At 45.4% G+C, this 16,009-nt stretch overlaps 2 protein-coding genes across 2 annotated transcripts in view; both read left to right on the forward strand.

Moving 5' to 3' along the window:
- The window catches only part of LOC147571153 (protein Shroom2-like), a 44,339-nt gene that overhangs the window by 17,471 nt on the left and 10,859 nt on the right, over positions 1–16,009 (forward strand). The gene's annotated exons all lie outside the window — the stretch shown is intronic.
- Positions 9,029–16,009, forward strand: part of LOC147571154 (protein Shroom2-like) — a 36,362-nt gene continuing 29,381 nt past the window's right edge. The window contains exon 1 of the mRNA XM_086696580.1: positions 9,029–9,504. The gene's annotated coding sequence lies outside the window, so the exon portion shown is untranslated. The remainder of the gene's footprint in view (positions 9,505–16,009) is intronic.

A 16,009-nucleotide genomic window follows, 5' to 3' on the forward strand; every position in this document is an offset into this window, starting at 1 on the left:
ACAGGCTCGGTTGTCGGGTTCTCGCACCCAGTCTCCAATCGGCTTAACCCCTGCATTTGCTGAAGGTCCACACACCTGAAATTAAAGAAAAGTCACCTATTTCTCTTAAGCGATTGAGATTGCATCCCAATATTGCTTTTTCTTTTTTTTTTTTAATTTTTTTTTTAACGTTTATTTATTTTTGAGACAGAGAGAGACAGAGCATGAACAAGGGAGGGGCAGAGAGAGAGGGAGACACAGAATCTGAAACAGGCTCCAGGCTCTGAGCCGTCAGCCCAGAGCCCGACGCGGGGCTCGAACTCACGGACTGTGAGATCACGACCCGAGCCGAAGTCAGACGCTTAACCGACCAAGCCACCCAGGCGCCCCACGTCCCAATATTTCTAAGCATGTGTTAAAACTACACATCGCCCAGGACTTCACGGAAGAGCACACAGAGCCGGGGGCGTGTTTTACGTCTGTGCCCCCAGCCCCACCCCAGTAGCCCTTTTGCCTCCCACTCCCAATACAGAAATCCTTGCCACCCCCACCAGAATTCAGAGGAAAGGAAGGCGAGGGAGGAAGACAAGCACGGGTAGTAGCAGAATGGTTGCCTGAAAAATAGATCTCCTTCAGGGGCGCCTGGGTGGCTCAGTCGGTTAAGCGTCTGACTTCGGCTCAGGTCATGATCTCGCGGTTCGTGGGTTCCAGCCCTGCATCGGGCTCTGTGCTGACAGCTCAGAGCCTGGAGCCTGCTTTGGATTCTGTGTCTCCCTTTCTCTCTGCCTCCCTCCTCCCTCCCCCCTGCCCCGTGCCCCCTGCTTGTGCTCTCTCTCTCTCTCTCTCTCTCTCAAAAATAAATAAACATTTAAAAACAAACCAAAAAAATTATTGAAAAAAATAGATCTACTTCAGGTTTTCTCAAACAGCATTTGGAGCATGTTCTTGGGAATAAGCATGTTCTCTGTGTGAGTTTACTTTTCTGTCATTGTTTCCATACTAATCCTTCAATTCATAAAAGGATATTCCAGGTGATGTGAGGGAGTGTCTCATTGTCAGTGGCACTCACATAACTGCCCCTGGCTGGGAGGAAAGAACCTGTCCACATTCATCCATTAAGCTATCCTTCTAGATCGGCAAAAGACATCAAGGTGCCTGGCCCCCAGAGCTCTTTGTCTTGTCAGTCAAAAGAAAAGCGACGGGCGAAATGAGGCCTTCTGTGACATCCAGAAAACCAGTAGCTGAACTGGAAAGTAGTGCTGAGGTATCAGGTGGGGCCACGGGAGAAACAGTTTGTTCCCAGAAAACTCCCCACACCATCGGATTCAACATTTGCTTTGTGGTCTTGCTCTCATAAAACGTGCAAATTTGTTTTGTGTTTTATAGCCTAGGAGCTATGAAAACAAAGAAAGTGAAATGTTTTACATTTAGACATATTTCACAGTACAGTAAAAAGTAAAGCCGTATGTGAGATCGCATATGTCGGCAGAATCTATAGAGACACAAAGTACATTCGTGTTGCCAGGAATTTGGGGTCGGGGGGCAACGAGAATGGCTGCTGTGGTAGGTATGGAGTTTCTTCTGGGGGTGGCGAGGATGTTCTGGAATTAGATAGCATAGATAGTTGTACAATTCTGTGAACATACTAAAAAATACTGAGTTGTATACTTCCATGGGGTGAATTGTATGATATGTGGACTTTATCTCAATTTTTAAAAATCCGTGAACACTGGGATTCCACAAAAAATAAGTTAATTTAAAATAAGTCTGGGGGTAACAGAAACCCATGAGGGAGGGGAAGGAAAAAAAAAAAAGAGGTCAGAGTGGGAGAGAGCCAAAGCATAAGAGACTCTTAAAAACCGAGAACAAACTGAGAGTTGATGGGGGGTGGGAGGGAGGGGAGGGTGGGTGATGGGTATTGAGGAGGGCACCTTTTGGCATGAGCACTGGGTGTTGTATGGAAACCAATTTGACAATAAATTTCATATATTGAAAAAAACATAAAATAAATAAATAAATGACCCTTCAGAGGAGTCCCACATCTCCTGGGGAAGTGCCTGCCTTAGTATCATCCTGCAGCTCTCAGTTGTCAGTGGGGAGCAACTCTGAACAAAGGCCTCAATGAAAAAGTAGTAATAGGGTTCAAAAAAAATAAAATAAAATAAGTCTGGGGGAACCTGGCTGGCTCAGTCAGTGGAGCATGTGACTCTTGATCTCAGGCTTGTGAGTTCGAGCCGCACGGTGGTGTAGAGATTAATTAAAATCTTATTTATTTTTTAAAAAAAATTTTAATGTTTATTTATTTATTAAGAGAGAGACAGAGCACAAACAGGGCAGAGGTGAGGGAACAGAGAGAGAGGGACACACAGAATCCGAAGCAGGCTCCAGGCTTTGAGCTGTCAGTACAGAGCCTGACCCGGAGCTCAAACCCCCTAACTGTGAAATCATGACCTGAGCCAAAGTTGGATGCTTAACTGACTGAGCCACCCTGGCACCCCAAAAATAAAATATTAAAAATAATTTAAAAATGAAATGAATCTGGACATGACTCAAGTCTGAGAAATGCAGCTGTAGCTCTGAGGTCGACAAAGTTTGTAAAGGGTCAGACAGTGACTTTTCTTTGCTTCGGAGGTCAGACTATTCATGTTGTGATGGCTCAGGTCTTGTAGCATGGAGGCAGCAATGGCAGGTACATACAGGAGTGTATGGCTGTGCTCCAGAAGAACATGGCGGAAATGTTCGCCGGCCCTGGGGTTTGGCCGAGGGATGGCTGTCGGTGAGTGTACTTTTCAGGATTGGGAATGCAGGTCATGAATGGAGCTCTCTTTACACATTCCAGAGAGCCTTCTTTTATGATTCTCTTGCCACATGAGATCCATTTCTCTTGTCATCTTCATTTTACTTGTCTCCTGGGAGGCGGTTGAACTTCTGGAGCTTGAACGGTCCACTGAGTAGAGGTCCTGGGGCTCCTTCACAGCGTAGGGGTAGAGGACGGCGCGGGATGCTCGAACCACGGGCTCCTTTGTGATGTTCTGACTCGCAGTGATGGTGGGGGGTAGGGTCCTCGGACCCTAATGACCAACTCGGGAAGGGCTCAAGGCTTCACCAAAACTTCCCAAGAGGCGAGGGAGAAGAGTTCTTCTGGAGTGTAAGTGCTAAGGTGCTTATCTTGTTCTGTTCCCTTTTTATTTGTGGAATTCTTCAAGAGCGCAAATGTTCTGGGTCAGTTAAAGACCAGGACTTGTATGTAATTTATTACAAGTATTTATAATATAAAGTCTTTTTTTGTAATTAAAAAAAATTTTTTTAATGTCTGTTTATTTTTGAGAGAGAGAGAGCGTGAGCAGGGAAGAGGCAGAGACAGAGGGAGACACAGAATCTGAAGCAGGCTCCAGACTCTGAGCTGTCAGCACAGAGCCCCACATGGGGCTCGAACTCACGAACCGTGAGATCATGACCTAAGCCAATGTTGGGTGCTTAACCGACTGAGCCATCCAGGCGCCCCTTTTTTATTTAAGTTAGTTAACATGTAGCGTAGTAATGGTTTCAGGAGTAGAACCCAGTGATTCATCTCTTACATACGACACCCAGTGCTCATCCCAAAAGTGCCCTCCTTAATGCCCATCACCCATCTAGCCCGTCCCCCCACCCACCTCCCCTCCAGCAACTCTCAGTTTGTTCTCTGTATTTAAGAGTCTCGTATGGTTTGCCTCCCTCCCTGTTTTTACCTTATTTTTCCTTCTCTTCCCCTACGTTCATCTGCAGTGTTTCTTAAATTTCACATATGAGTGAAATCATATATTTGTCTTTCTCTGACTTAATTCGCTTAGAATAAGACGCTCTAGTTCCATCCACGTTGTTGCAAATGGCAAGGTTTCATTCTTCTTGATTGTTGAGTAATACTCCATTGTGTGTGTATATATAAACCACATCTTCTTCATCCATTCATCAGTTGATGGACGTTTGGACTTTTTCCATAATTTGACTATTGTTGAAAGCGTTGCTATACACATTGAGGTACATGTGCCCCTATGAATCAGCACTCCTGTATCCTTTGGATAAATACCTAGTAGTGCAATTACAGGGTCCTAGGGTAGATCTGTTTTTAATTTTTTGAGGAACCTCCTGTTTTCCAGAGTGACTGCACCAGTTTGCATTCCCACCAGCAGTGCAAAAGGGTTCCCCTTTCTCTGCATCCTTGCCAACTTCTGTTGTTTCTTGAGTTATTAATTTTAGTCATTCTGATGGGTGTGAGGTGGTATCTCAGTGTGGTTTGGATTTGTATTTTCCTGATGATGAATGATGTTGAGCATCTTTTCACATGTCTCTTTGCCATCTGGATGTCTTCTTTGGAAAAGTGTCTACCCATTTCTTCACCGGATTATTTGTTTTTTGGGTGTTGAGTTTGGTAAGTTCTTTCCAGATTGTGGATGCTAACCCTTTATCTGATATATTATTTGTAAATATCTTCTCCCATTCCGTTGGTTGCCTTTTAGTTTTGTTGATTGTTTCCTTCGCTGTGCAGAAGCTTTTTATCTTGATGAGGTCCCAGTAGTTCATTTTTGCGTTTTTTTCCCTTGCTTCTGGAGCCATGTCTAGTAAAAAGTTGCTGCAGCCGAGGTCAAAGAGGTTGCTGCCTGTTTTTGTCTCTAGGATTTTGGTGGTTTCTTGTCTTACATTTAGGTCTTTCATCCATTTTGAGTTTATTTTTGTGTACGCTGTAAGAAAGTGGTCCAGGTTCATTCTTCTGCATGTCACTGTCCAGTGTTACCAGCACCACTTGCTGAAGAGACTGTCTTTATTCCATTGGATATTCTTTCCTGCTTTGTCAAAGATTAGTTGGCCACACGTTTGTGGGTCCATTTCTGGATTCTCTATTCTGTTACTGTGATCTCTATGTCTGTTTTTGTGCCAGTACCATACTGTCTTGATGATTACAGCTTTGTAATACAGCTTAAAGTCTGGAATTGTGATGCCTCCAGCTTTGGGTTTCCTTTTCATCATTATTTTGGCTATTCAGGATCTTTTCTGGCTGCATACAAATTTTAGAATTCTTTGTCCTAGCTCTGTGAAAAATGCTGGTGGTATTTTGATAGGGATTGCATTGAATGTGTAGATTGCTTTGGATAGTATCGACATTTCACCAATATCGATAACGTAAAGTCTTGCTACCGTTAACATAGCACAAGCAATGAGTGTCCCAGTGAGTGTCCCAGACACCGTAATAATTATGCCTTGCTCTAGTAAACATAGTTGACTTGGATATATGAAAACCCAAATTATAAACCTTAGTATTATAAAAGTGCTTTCTCTTTGGAAATAATTCATTGAGGGCGTTCTTTAAAAATTCCACAAGCACAACTAGCGTCCAGATCTTGATCTCCAGTACCCTTCTGGAATCAAAGCAACCGGTGCTCCTTGGGAGAATGGCTGGGTTTAGGGCTGGGCCAGGGAATCTACAAAATGAGCCTGGAATGTCTTATAGTGCCAAAAAAGTAAGAAAGCACTGAACTAAATAAGCCCAATGACAGTAGGCACATGTCAAAAGGACACAGGAGCCGTCTTAAAGAGCTTCCTATGACCAGAGCTGGAATAGTTAAAACAAGAAAATAATGTTGGATTTTAACCTAGCCTATAAAATAAATATTCTTGCGTCCATACTGATATACACAAATGATGGAATAAATGGGGGGGGGGGGGAGAAAAGGCAAGTCTGTGCAGAAAAGTTCCAGATAATCTGTGTAGTTTGTCTGCCCTCAAGGAGGTGGCGCACAACTCCCGGCTCCTTAAATATGCGCTGTGTAGAGAGGACAGGATGGACAGGTGGAGGGAGAGAAGGACATATGCTAGCCCCTGCCAGGTGATACACAGAGATAAGTTGTGTTGACAGCATGACCCTCGGTGTCATGTAATGAGAATGGCACTTTACCTTCATGATCTTACCCCAAATCCTGTAACGGCAGCGTAATCGTGACCAAACCATCAGATGGATCCTTGTTGGGAGATGTTCTATAAAATGCCTGAGCGATACTCCTCAAAATTGTTAAGGGCATCAAGAACGAAGAAATTCTGAGAATTCTGAGAATTCTCCTTAGGAGAAACTGGGGAGACACAGCTAAATGTAATGTGGTACTCTGGGTAGGGTCCTGGAACAGAAAAAGGACATTAAGTAAAAAAAAAACTTGGGGGCGCCTGGGTGGCTCAGTCGGTTAAGCATCCAGCTTCCACTCAGGTCATGATCTCATGGTTCTTGGGTTTGAGCCCCACATTGGGCTCTGTGCTGACAGTGTGGAGCCTGGTTGGGATTCTCTCTCTCTCTCTCTCTCCCTCTCTCTCTCTCTCTCTCTCCCTCCCTCTCTCTCCCTCTCTCTCCCTCTCTCTCCCTCTCCCTCCCTCTCCCTTTGTCCCTCCCTCGTTCTTTCTCTCTTTCTCTGCCCTTCTCCCTCCCCTGCTCACGCACGAACTCTCCCTCTCTCTCTCGAAAGTAAATAAACATTTAAAAACAACAACCACAACTAAAAAACAATCTAAATCGAGTGTGGGCTGCAGTTAATATTAATGTCCTCAGACTGGCTCATTAATTATAACAAATGTAGCACATTAATGTAAGTTGTTAATTGTAGGGGACACTGGGTGTTGGGTGTATTGGAACTCTTTTATTGTCATATTTTTTCTGTAAGTCTAAAACCATTCTAAATTTTTTTTAATGTGTGCTTATTTTTGAGAAAGAGAAACAGAGTGTGAGCCAGGAAGAGGTAGAGACAGGAGACACAGAATCTGAACCAGGCTCCAGGCTCCCAGTTGTCAGCACAGAGCCCGATGTGGGGCCCAAACCCACCAACTGTGAAATCATGACCTGAGCCAAAGTCGGCTGCTTAACCGACTGAGCCACCCCGGTACCCCTAAAACCATTCTAAAATGAAGTGTTTATGTAAAATTTTATTCTTGTTTTTTTAAGATTTTATTTTTGAGGGGTGCCTAGGTGGCTCAGTCGGTTGAGTGTCCGACTTTGGCTCAGGTCATGATCTCACAGTTCCTGAGTTCGAGCCCCGCATGGGACTCAACTGCTATCAGCGCAGAGCCTGCTGCGGATCCTCTCTCCCCCTCTCTCTCTGCCCCTCCCCTGCTCATGCACGCTCTCTCAAAAATAAATAAAACATTAAAAAAAAAGATTTTATTTTTAAGTGCTCTCTACCCCAACATGGAGCTCAAACTCACAATCCTGAGGTCAAGAGTCACAGTGTTCCCCTGACTGAGCCAGTCAAGCGCCCCCTAAAATGCTCTTCTTTTTGTTTGAATGTTTATTTTTGAGAGAGAGAGAAAGAGAGAGCATGAGTGGGGGAGGAGCAGAGAGAGAGGGAGACACAGAATCTGAAGCAGGCTCCAGGCTCCAATCTGTCAGCAGAGAGCCTGATGCGGGGCTCAAAGTCACAAACCATGAGATCATGACCTGAGCCAAAGTCTGCCACTTATCTGACTGAGCCACCCAGCCACCCCCAAAATGGTATTCGTATAATGCATTTTGAGTTACTCAGTTTGTAAATATTAGGAACGTACCTTTTGAACAGTGAGTGGGGTGAAATATCTAATCAGCCACCATCTTACTGGACGTGTATTACGTGGGTGGGTGTGCCCTGTGCACTGAGTGTTAAGGGTGTGGCCTGGGGCCAATTTTGCCTTGTCTTAGAAACAGGACCATGTACTTGGTAAATAATCAGTGGACATGAGAAGTCTAGAAAGAAGGTAAGCTTTGGGGTTGAAGACACAGGTTTAAATTCTCATTCTCATTGCATCAGGCCACCTCAGTTAATGACTTCATGTCCCTGGCCTACAGCAGCCTTCCTCGGAGACTTATTTAAATGCTTCCTGGATATAACATTAATGCATCAGCACAGTGCTGAAGATAAGTAGGTGTGGATAAAAGGAAAAAGTCACTCTTACGAATATAGCAGTAACATGGAAGGTACTGCAGAGTAGTATGTGTGACTCGGTTAAATGAGCAAGACTCGGAACTAACTGCCATGAATTTAGAAGAGGCTGATAGAAGCAGGTTGAAAAGAGAAAACCCATCTTGAAGTTAGGTAAGCACAGGACTCGGGAGGGCTGGGACTGTCCAGATGGGAGGGCGCTGTTAGGGCCTGTGGTGGGTGGGAGCATGCTTCCTGTACTGGGGCAGCACTGAGGTCTTGGGCTGCTTTAGGAAGGGAGGTGGAGGGCAGGGACTTTAAATATGGATCATTGTGAACTGATGAACTGGTAAGTCACGGTCAGCCAAGTCGCGGTCAGCCTGTGACTTCTTTGTCTTCTTCACTGAAGGCTTTGCACACAGTAAAACTTCCGGAAATACTTTATCAGTTGTTTGGTAGATTATGTTCCTAATGAGTGTGTAATAAACCCAAGAGTATAAAGAGAATGCAGATAGATATAAAATAGGCTTTTCAGTGGGGTTTTTTCTTTCATTGTTCTGTCTGATTTTATTACGGTTTTAGGGTCGAACAGTGTATCGCACATGCTATATGTGATTAGCATAGTTAAATAGACAAAGCTGCATAAAATACATTCACTGGGCTTTCCTGTGTTTCCTCCTTTTAAACGGTAAGGAGGAAGACACCCGAGCCTTTTGGTAGCTTTAAAAGGGCAAGTCTTTGGGGGTGGGGGTTCTAAGCATAGAAGCCTTGGGAATGTTCCCCCTGAGGTCAGGAGTTGTTGATGAAGTAACATGAAATACAAGGGAGCCTTGAGTCAGGGATGTTAGAGTTGACAGAGCCTGCGTGAACTTGTCCATCACGAGGCAGCAGGCACAGACAGGCCAGCTGCTGTGAGCATGGCTTTGAGGCTCCTCTGTGCCGGAGGCAGCTAGACCCAGGGGCTGCGGCAGGGTGCGGCTGCCCCGTCCCTGGAGGGAGCACCCTGCCGTGTTCCCGCTGCTCCACCACGCGCAAGCAGCCAGCGGGGAGCCGGTAAGAGACTCCCGGATTTGTTCTTAGGCAGCTCGCCCGGGATGGGACCCGTCGCCTCATGCCTCTGCTGCTTCCATGTGTAGTTACGAGTGTCTCTTTTGTTCTCCTGTCTTTACGAGCAGGTTGTCAGCTCAGGCAGCACAGTGGGTGAGATCCGGGGAGGTCTGTAAATGTTTTCCTTGTTTATTGTGCTGCCTGGAAATGAAAAATGATGCAGGTTGGGGTGCAGATTCCAGCTCTGCACGCACGCACGCACGTACGTGTGCAGACACGCGCCTGTGCCGCTTCTGTGCTTCTGGATCCATGCAGACTTCGCAGCTTTCGGTTTGGCAGTTGGCTAAACGTGCTCTGAAATGAGAAGGCAGTGGCTTTCCGTACCGCATTCTGGGCTGCGAGCCATGGTGCCGGTGGGACCGGTAGCCTGGGATGTGGGAGCATCGCTCTGCGTGAGATCGGCGGAAGGCCGGCACGGTGTGAACAGCGTCTCGCCTTTGCTTTTTCTGTGCCAGTAGGAAATTAGCATTTTCATGACCGAGGCACTGACTGCGGATATTGAAAGGAAATGGTGAGTCGGCCACATGGAAATGGGGGGGGGGGGGCGGGCAGCAAAATCAGGTGTGCACGTTTAGTCATGGAACAATGCTCTGTGGCTAGATTCACACGTAGACTGCTAATTGCAGTGAAAAACGCCTAAATGTAGAAAATGGAATCAGTGTGGTTCTGAGTATTGTGCAGGTCTTAGGTTTTGCTCCCCACCGTGATTGTGACAGCTCAGAGGCATGCCGTTTCTTCACAGGTTTTACTGTACATGTGCTCTGAGTCTTTACCTTCTATATTGTAAAAGAAAGATTTGTGAAATGCCTTCGCTATTAGCAGATGCTTTTGTGTCTGGAGGGAGGATGCCATTTTCAGAGAAATTGCTGCATATACGTGTGTGTGCGTATGCTCACACATGCATACACCGTTTGAGTCTGCATTTACTGACTCCCATGGGCAGGCGTTCTTTTAAAATGCATCTGTAGTGGCCATGCTATTGAGAAGTAAAAAGGAAAAGGAGTTTGAAGAAAGGTTTTCAGAAACCTATAAAATGGCCTGCCGCCTTACACACTGAAGTCTTACAGAATGAATGAATGAAACATGTCACGTAAAATATCTGAAAATTGGGTGCAGGTCAGATGAAGGGCTGGCATATTTCCCTTGCGAAGCAGAATCTTTGAGGGGTAGTCTATAAATATTTTTCATTATTATGTTGCAGAAAAGTATTCCACGGACAGTAGTAGGAGGTACATCTCCACATTTGCTTTTTGTCATGCATGGTGGAAGAAACATGGTCTCTCTTTCTCTCTCACATACATACACACTCAAGCTGACACACACCCCTTAAAAAATTTGCAGGGTATCCTCATAGATGCACGAACAGAACACACACAGAAGCGCTTTTTTAGAAAGTATTAGAAACGACCATACGTGTTGGTGTTAACCATACAGGTTGTATGAGGCATCTCTTGCCCAGCTGGAGTGACATGGCCCTGGGAAGCATGTGCTAACTGCCCCCTGTTTAACATGGACTGGCCGCTTCCCCCAAATCCACCTTTGAATTTCAGAGGTGTGCTGGGAAGCTGATATGTTATGTGGTTTTTAGAATGTGTTTGCTTTACTTTCACGGCCTTTAATTCTTTGCCTCTTATGTGCATTAAAATTAAAGAAGGTCAAGGTGGTAGAAACCAGGGCTGCTATTTTGTGTCCACCGGATCAACCCGTCTTTCCCTGGTTAGTGGACACTTGGGTTTTCCAGCTGGCTTTTCCTTAGATAATTAGGTCCTTTCTGGGCAGCTTCTAGACAGAGCTGGAGGTCTGACGAGATCCTACAGTTACTTAGTTTTTTGCCTTTAAAAAAACATTTGCAGAATCTCTTGTGTTAATTCTTAAAGTTCACAAGCATTTTCATACACACACACACACACACACACACACACACACACATATATCTTGGGCCTGAGCACATTGCATACCATGTTCACTTTACAGTAAGCAAACTGGGGCTTAAGTGCTGGATTCACACAGCCCTTGCGTGCAGCGTGGCTGGTTTTTAATCTGTTGGGTTCCTGCGGATTCATGCCACCTCTGACGTTGAAAGGTCCTACAAGGAAGTAGGAGAGGAGATGGCGGTGCTCATTGCCAAAGCTAGTCTCTTCTGACCTTTCGTGTCTCAAATCCAGGGTGCTGATAGTGCAGTGGGAAGGAATTCAGTGTGGACTCCCGAGGGGGCGTGTGGTACAAAGAATCCCTAACTAGGCTGAGAGACTGGGGACGTGTCTCCTGAGCTGCGCAGGTATAACTTGCAGGCTGCCTTTCTGACCCTCCGTTTCTTTGTCCATACGATAAGGAGTTTGGGGCGCCTGGGTGGCTCAGTCAGTTAAGCATCTGACTTCGCCTCAGGTCATGATCACAGTTCGTGAGTTCGAGCCCCGCGTCGGGCTCTGTGCTGACAGCTCAGGGCCTGGAGCTGCTTCGGATTCTGTGTCTCCCTCTCTCTCCACCCCTCCCCTTCCTCACACTCTGTCTCTCTCAAAAATAAATAAACATTAAAAATAAATAAAATCTTTAACACAAAATTGTTTTTTAAAGTGTAATAAGGGAGAAGACTAGTCCTCACAGGAACTTAAATGTATTATAAAGCAACAAGAATTCAAGTAGTGCAGCAGTGGTTCAAGAACAGACAAAAGTTAATTAATACAAGAGGAGAATCAGTAGCCCAAAAATGAGCTTATTTTTTAATTGAAGATTTAATAACACATGAAAAACAACAGAAGAGAAAAAATCATGTCACGGGGCGCCTGGGTGGCTCAGTTGGTTAAGTGGCCGACTTCGGCTCAGGTCATGATCTCGCGGTCCGTGAGTTTGAGCCCCGCGTCGGGCTCTGTGCTGACAGCTCGGAGCCTGGAGCCTGTTTCGGATTCTGTGTCGCCCTCTCTCTGACCCTCCCCTGTTCATGTTCTGTCTCTCCCTGTCTCAAAAATAAATAAAACGTTAAAAAACATTAAAAAAAAAAAAGAAAAAATCATGTCACATATGCTGTTGAAAAAAATAGATTAGGAAAAAAGTATATTCTTATTTTGTGCCATCTATCCAGTTAAATTTCATGTGGACTTAGGAGATTTTTTTTTTTAAGTTAACTATAATAAGGGGCGCGTGAGTAGCTCAGTCGGTTAAGCGTCCGACTTTGGCTCAGGTCATGATCTCACGGTTCGTGGGTTTGAGTCCCGCATCGGGCTCTGTGCCGACAGCTCGGGGCCTGGAGCCTGCTTCAGATTCTGTGGCTCCCTCTCTCTCTGCCCCTCCCCCGCTTGTACTCTGTCTGACATAATTCAATATGTAAACATTGAAAAAACAAAGACTGAGAAAGCTTTAAAATACTTATTAAAAAAAAAAGAAGAAGGAAGGAAGGATAAAGCGTTTGGAATCACTGATTTCTGAGGTCCCTTGAGACCATACTAGTTTTTCATTCGCAGGGACAGAAGCCAGGCACTGCAATCCCCCTTGAGGTCACACACCCAGCCCCCAGGTTGTATTGTCTTAGTGCCATCAACATTCATGGAAAAGAAGACCTATACATATAAGTCACACACACACACACACACACACACACACACACACACACACACACACACACTAATGTCTTTGAGATCCATTTAAAATAAAACGAGCTCCTGTCTGCCAATGGTGTTCCTGCCTGCAGGCTTTGTTGATGGAATAGCAGTGCCCTTGACAGTCAAACCTGTCCGGTGTCCTGTGCTAATGCCTCATAAAGTCAGCTGCTAACAGATGAAGTGCTTTGGGGCATAACTTGCATAACATTTGTTATTTAATGACTCTTGCAAAGTCTAGCCAGTGGGCCTTTAAACATACTCAGAGGCCATTAAAGATGGAATAATTAGAAACTCTAGGAAGGTGTTTTAACATTTATATCCACGTGCATGCACGTATACGTATATATGTGTACAACATAGGCACACTCACATATTAGACATTTTATAGAGTAATAAAGTATATAAAGTAAGCTTTTATGTACAATTAATATATCTAAAGCCTATTGGGTAAATAACCCATTTCCAAATATGGTTCAGCTGAGTGACAATAATTAGACAATCCAGTGTATAGAATTTTGAGAATTTGGTGTCACATGCAATTGTGGTAAGAGACAGCTGACGCAAATGATTTTCTCTTAAATTATGGGGAGACTAGAGGCCGCCTGGGTGGCTCAGTCAGTTAAGCGTTCAACTCTGGGTTTCGGTTCAGGTCACGATCTCACGGTTCATGGATTTGATGCCCACATCAAGCTCTGCACTGATGGTACAGAGCCTGCCTGTGATTCTCTCTCTCCCTCTCTCTGTGCCCCTCCCCTGTTCGCGTTCTCTCTCTGTCTCTCTCAAATATAAATAAACATTAAAACAAAAAAGTAAAAATATAAGGAAGGTCTTTGGTCAGCACAGAGTCCTCTTCAGATCCTCTGTGCCCCTCCCCAACTCGTGTGTCCCTGCGTGTGCGCGCGCGCTCTCTCTCTCTCTCTCTCTCTCTAAAATAGATAAACATTTAAAAAAGAAAAATTTTAGGGGCACCTGGGTGGCTCAGTCAGTTGAGCGTCTGACTTCAGCTCAGGTCATGATCTCATACTCTCTGAGTTCAAGCCCTGTGTCGGGCCTTGTGCTAACAGCTCAGAGCCTGGAGCCTGCTTCAGATTCCGTGTCTCCATCTCTCTCTGCCCCACCCCACTTGCGCTGTCTATCTCTGTCTCTCAAAAATGAATAAACATTAAAAAAAATTTTTTAAGAAAAACTTTAAAAATATATAAGGAAGTTCTGTGTATGATGCGTGGCATTGTAAGATACAAATGTCCAGTAGAGGTCCTGTAGACTTTTAGGATTATTTCTACACTTTCACAGTTATATAGGTGAGGCTGCAGCAAACATCTTGTGAAATACTCATGTTCTGGCATGCTGATTTCCCTAGGATCAAATTCTAGATACGGAATTGCTAGGTAGGCTTTTGGGAAATACGCGCAAATTGCCTTCCATAAAGTGCGTGCTGTTTGTGCCCTACCACCTAGTAGCCTAGGGCAGTCCTGCTTTCTCAAAACTCTGGCCACATCAGACATTTATTTGTTCATTTATTTATTTTTATGCTTATTTATTTTTTGAGAGAGAACAGAGGAGGGGCAGGGAGAGAGGAGGACAGAGGATCTGAAGAAGGCTCTGCACTGACAGCAACGAGCCCAATGTGGGGCTCGAACTCACGAACCCTGAGATCATGAGCTGAGCTGAAGTTGGACACTCAACCAACTAAGCCACCCAGTGCCCCAACTATAAATTAAAAAAAAAAAAATTGTAATGTTTATTTTTAAATTTTTTTTTGAACGTTTATTTATTTTGGGGACAGAGAGAGACAGAGCATGAACGGGGGAGGGGCAGAGAGAGAGGGAGACACAGAATCGGAAACAGGCTCCAGGCTCCGAGCCATCAGCCCAGAGCCCGACGCGGGGCTCGAACTCGCGGACCGTGAGATCGTGACCTGGTTGAAGTCGGACGCTTAACCGACTGTGCCACCCAGGCGCCCCTGTAATGTTTATTTTTGAGAGAAAGAGAGACAGAGTGTGAGCAGGGGAGGGGCAGAGAGAAAGGGGGAGACACAAAATCTGAAGCAGGCTCCAAGGTCTGAGCTGTCAGCACAGAGCCCGACACGGGCCTTGAACCCACGAACCGTGAGTTCATGACCTGAGCTGAAGTCGAATGCTTAACTGACTGAGCCACCCAGGCACCCACATCAGACATTTTAAAAGTTCTGTAGGGGCGCCTGGGTGGCGCAGTCGGTTAAGCGTCCGACTTCAGCCAGGTCACGATCTCGCGCTCCGTGAGTTCGAGCCCCGCGTCAGGCTCTGGGCTGATGGCTCGGAGCCTGGAGCCTGTTTCCAATTCTGTGTCTCCCTCTCTCTCTGCCCCTCCCCCGTTCATGCTCTGTCTCTCTCTGTCCCAAAAATAAATAAAAACGTTGAAAAAAAAATTTAAAAAAAAAAAAAAAGTTCTGTGATTCGACAGGAAAAGAGCAATTTCATTTTTAACTTGCATTTGCCCAGTAACTAGCGAGGTTGAGTTTGTGCCTTGTCTAGCCATTTGTATTTTTTCTTTGGTTCATTACTGTTCATATCTTGTGTTCACTTTCCTGTTGGGGGTGGGACCTCTCTCTTCATGATCATTGTTATTTAGGTTGCAGATAGATCCCTGAAGTGCGTTGTGTGCTTTTCAAACATTTAGGGTTGGTTATGCTTAGTTTTGTCCTTTTCTGTGTATAAGTATTTAATAATCATGCCATTGCCCCTGCCTGGCGGTTTTGCACAGTCCATTTCTATCCTGCTGGCTCCTGGCCCCTGGCAGTTGTGTACTGGCCTTTGCATTAGTGACGTCACAAGCATAACCATCTGGGGGCTCTGGGCCTGTGACCTTCCTATGAGCTGTAGACTGCCACCTGAAACATTCTACAGAGTTTTTGCAAAGAAGATAAAACTGGTCAGGAAGAGAAGAACATAGGGGTTTCAGAGGAGTGTCTCACGTGATGTTGTAGACAGAGAGAAGGAGTCACAGATGAATATCTACACCCTAGCTCAGGTTATCAGTAAGGCACTTAGGCTCTGGGGCTGCAGTGTCCTCACAGGCCAGGCAGAAGTACTGGATTTTCTCAGTTATGTTTGCCCTCTGCCAATGGATGTTAGGGTTAGGGCTGTGTGTGCTGAAGAATCGAGAAGTGCCCGCCTACCCAGTACCCCAGCACCTCCGGCCACCTGCTCTGGTTGACCAGAGCCCATCTGAGGCACATCTGTCAGACTCCCATACCTGCCAGGGTCTGCTCACTTGAGCACTTTTCCATGCCTGTGCCTTTCTCCTTTTCGTTCTCCCTCATCAGGATGTTTTTCTGTTCATTACAATGTTCCTGTTGTGTGTTTTGCTGTGGCCCACCGCCCCAAAAGCATTTGATTGCTCAGGGTGTAAGTGCGTCCAAGTAAAATACATAGAAGCCAT

Source organism: Puma concolor, unplaced genomic scaffold (genome assembly GCF_028749965.1).
Source record: "Puma concolor isolate L17-30 unplaced genomic scaffold, mPumCon1.1.hap2 unalloc_scaffold_5, whole genome shotgun sequence".
Taxonomy (NCBI): domain Eukaryota; kingdom Metazoa; phylum Chordata; class Mammalia; order Carnivora; family Felidae; genus Puma; species Puma concolor.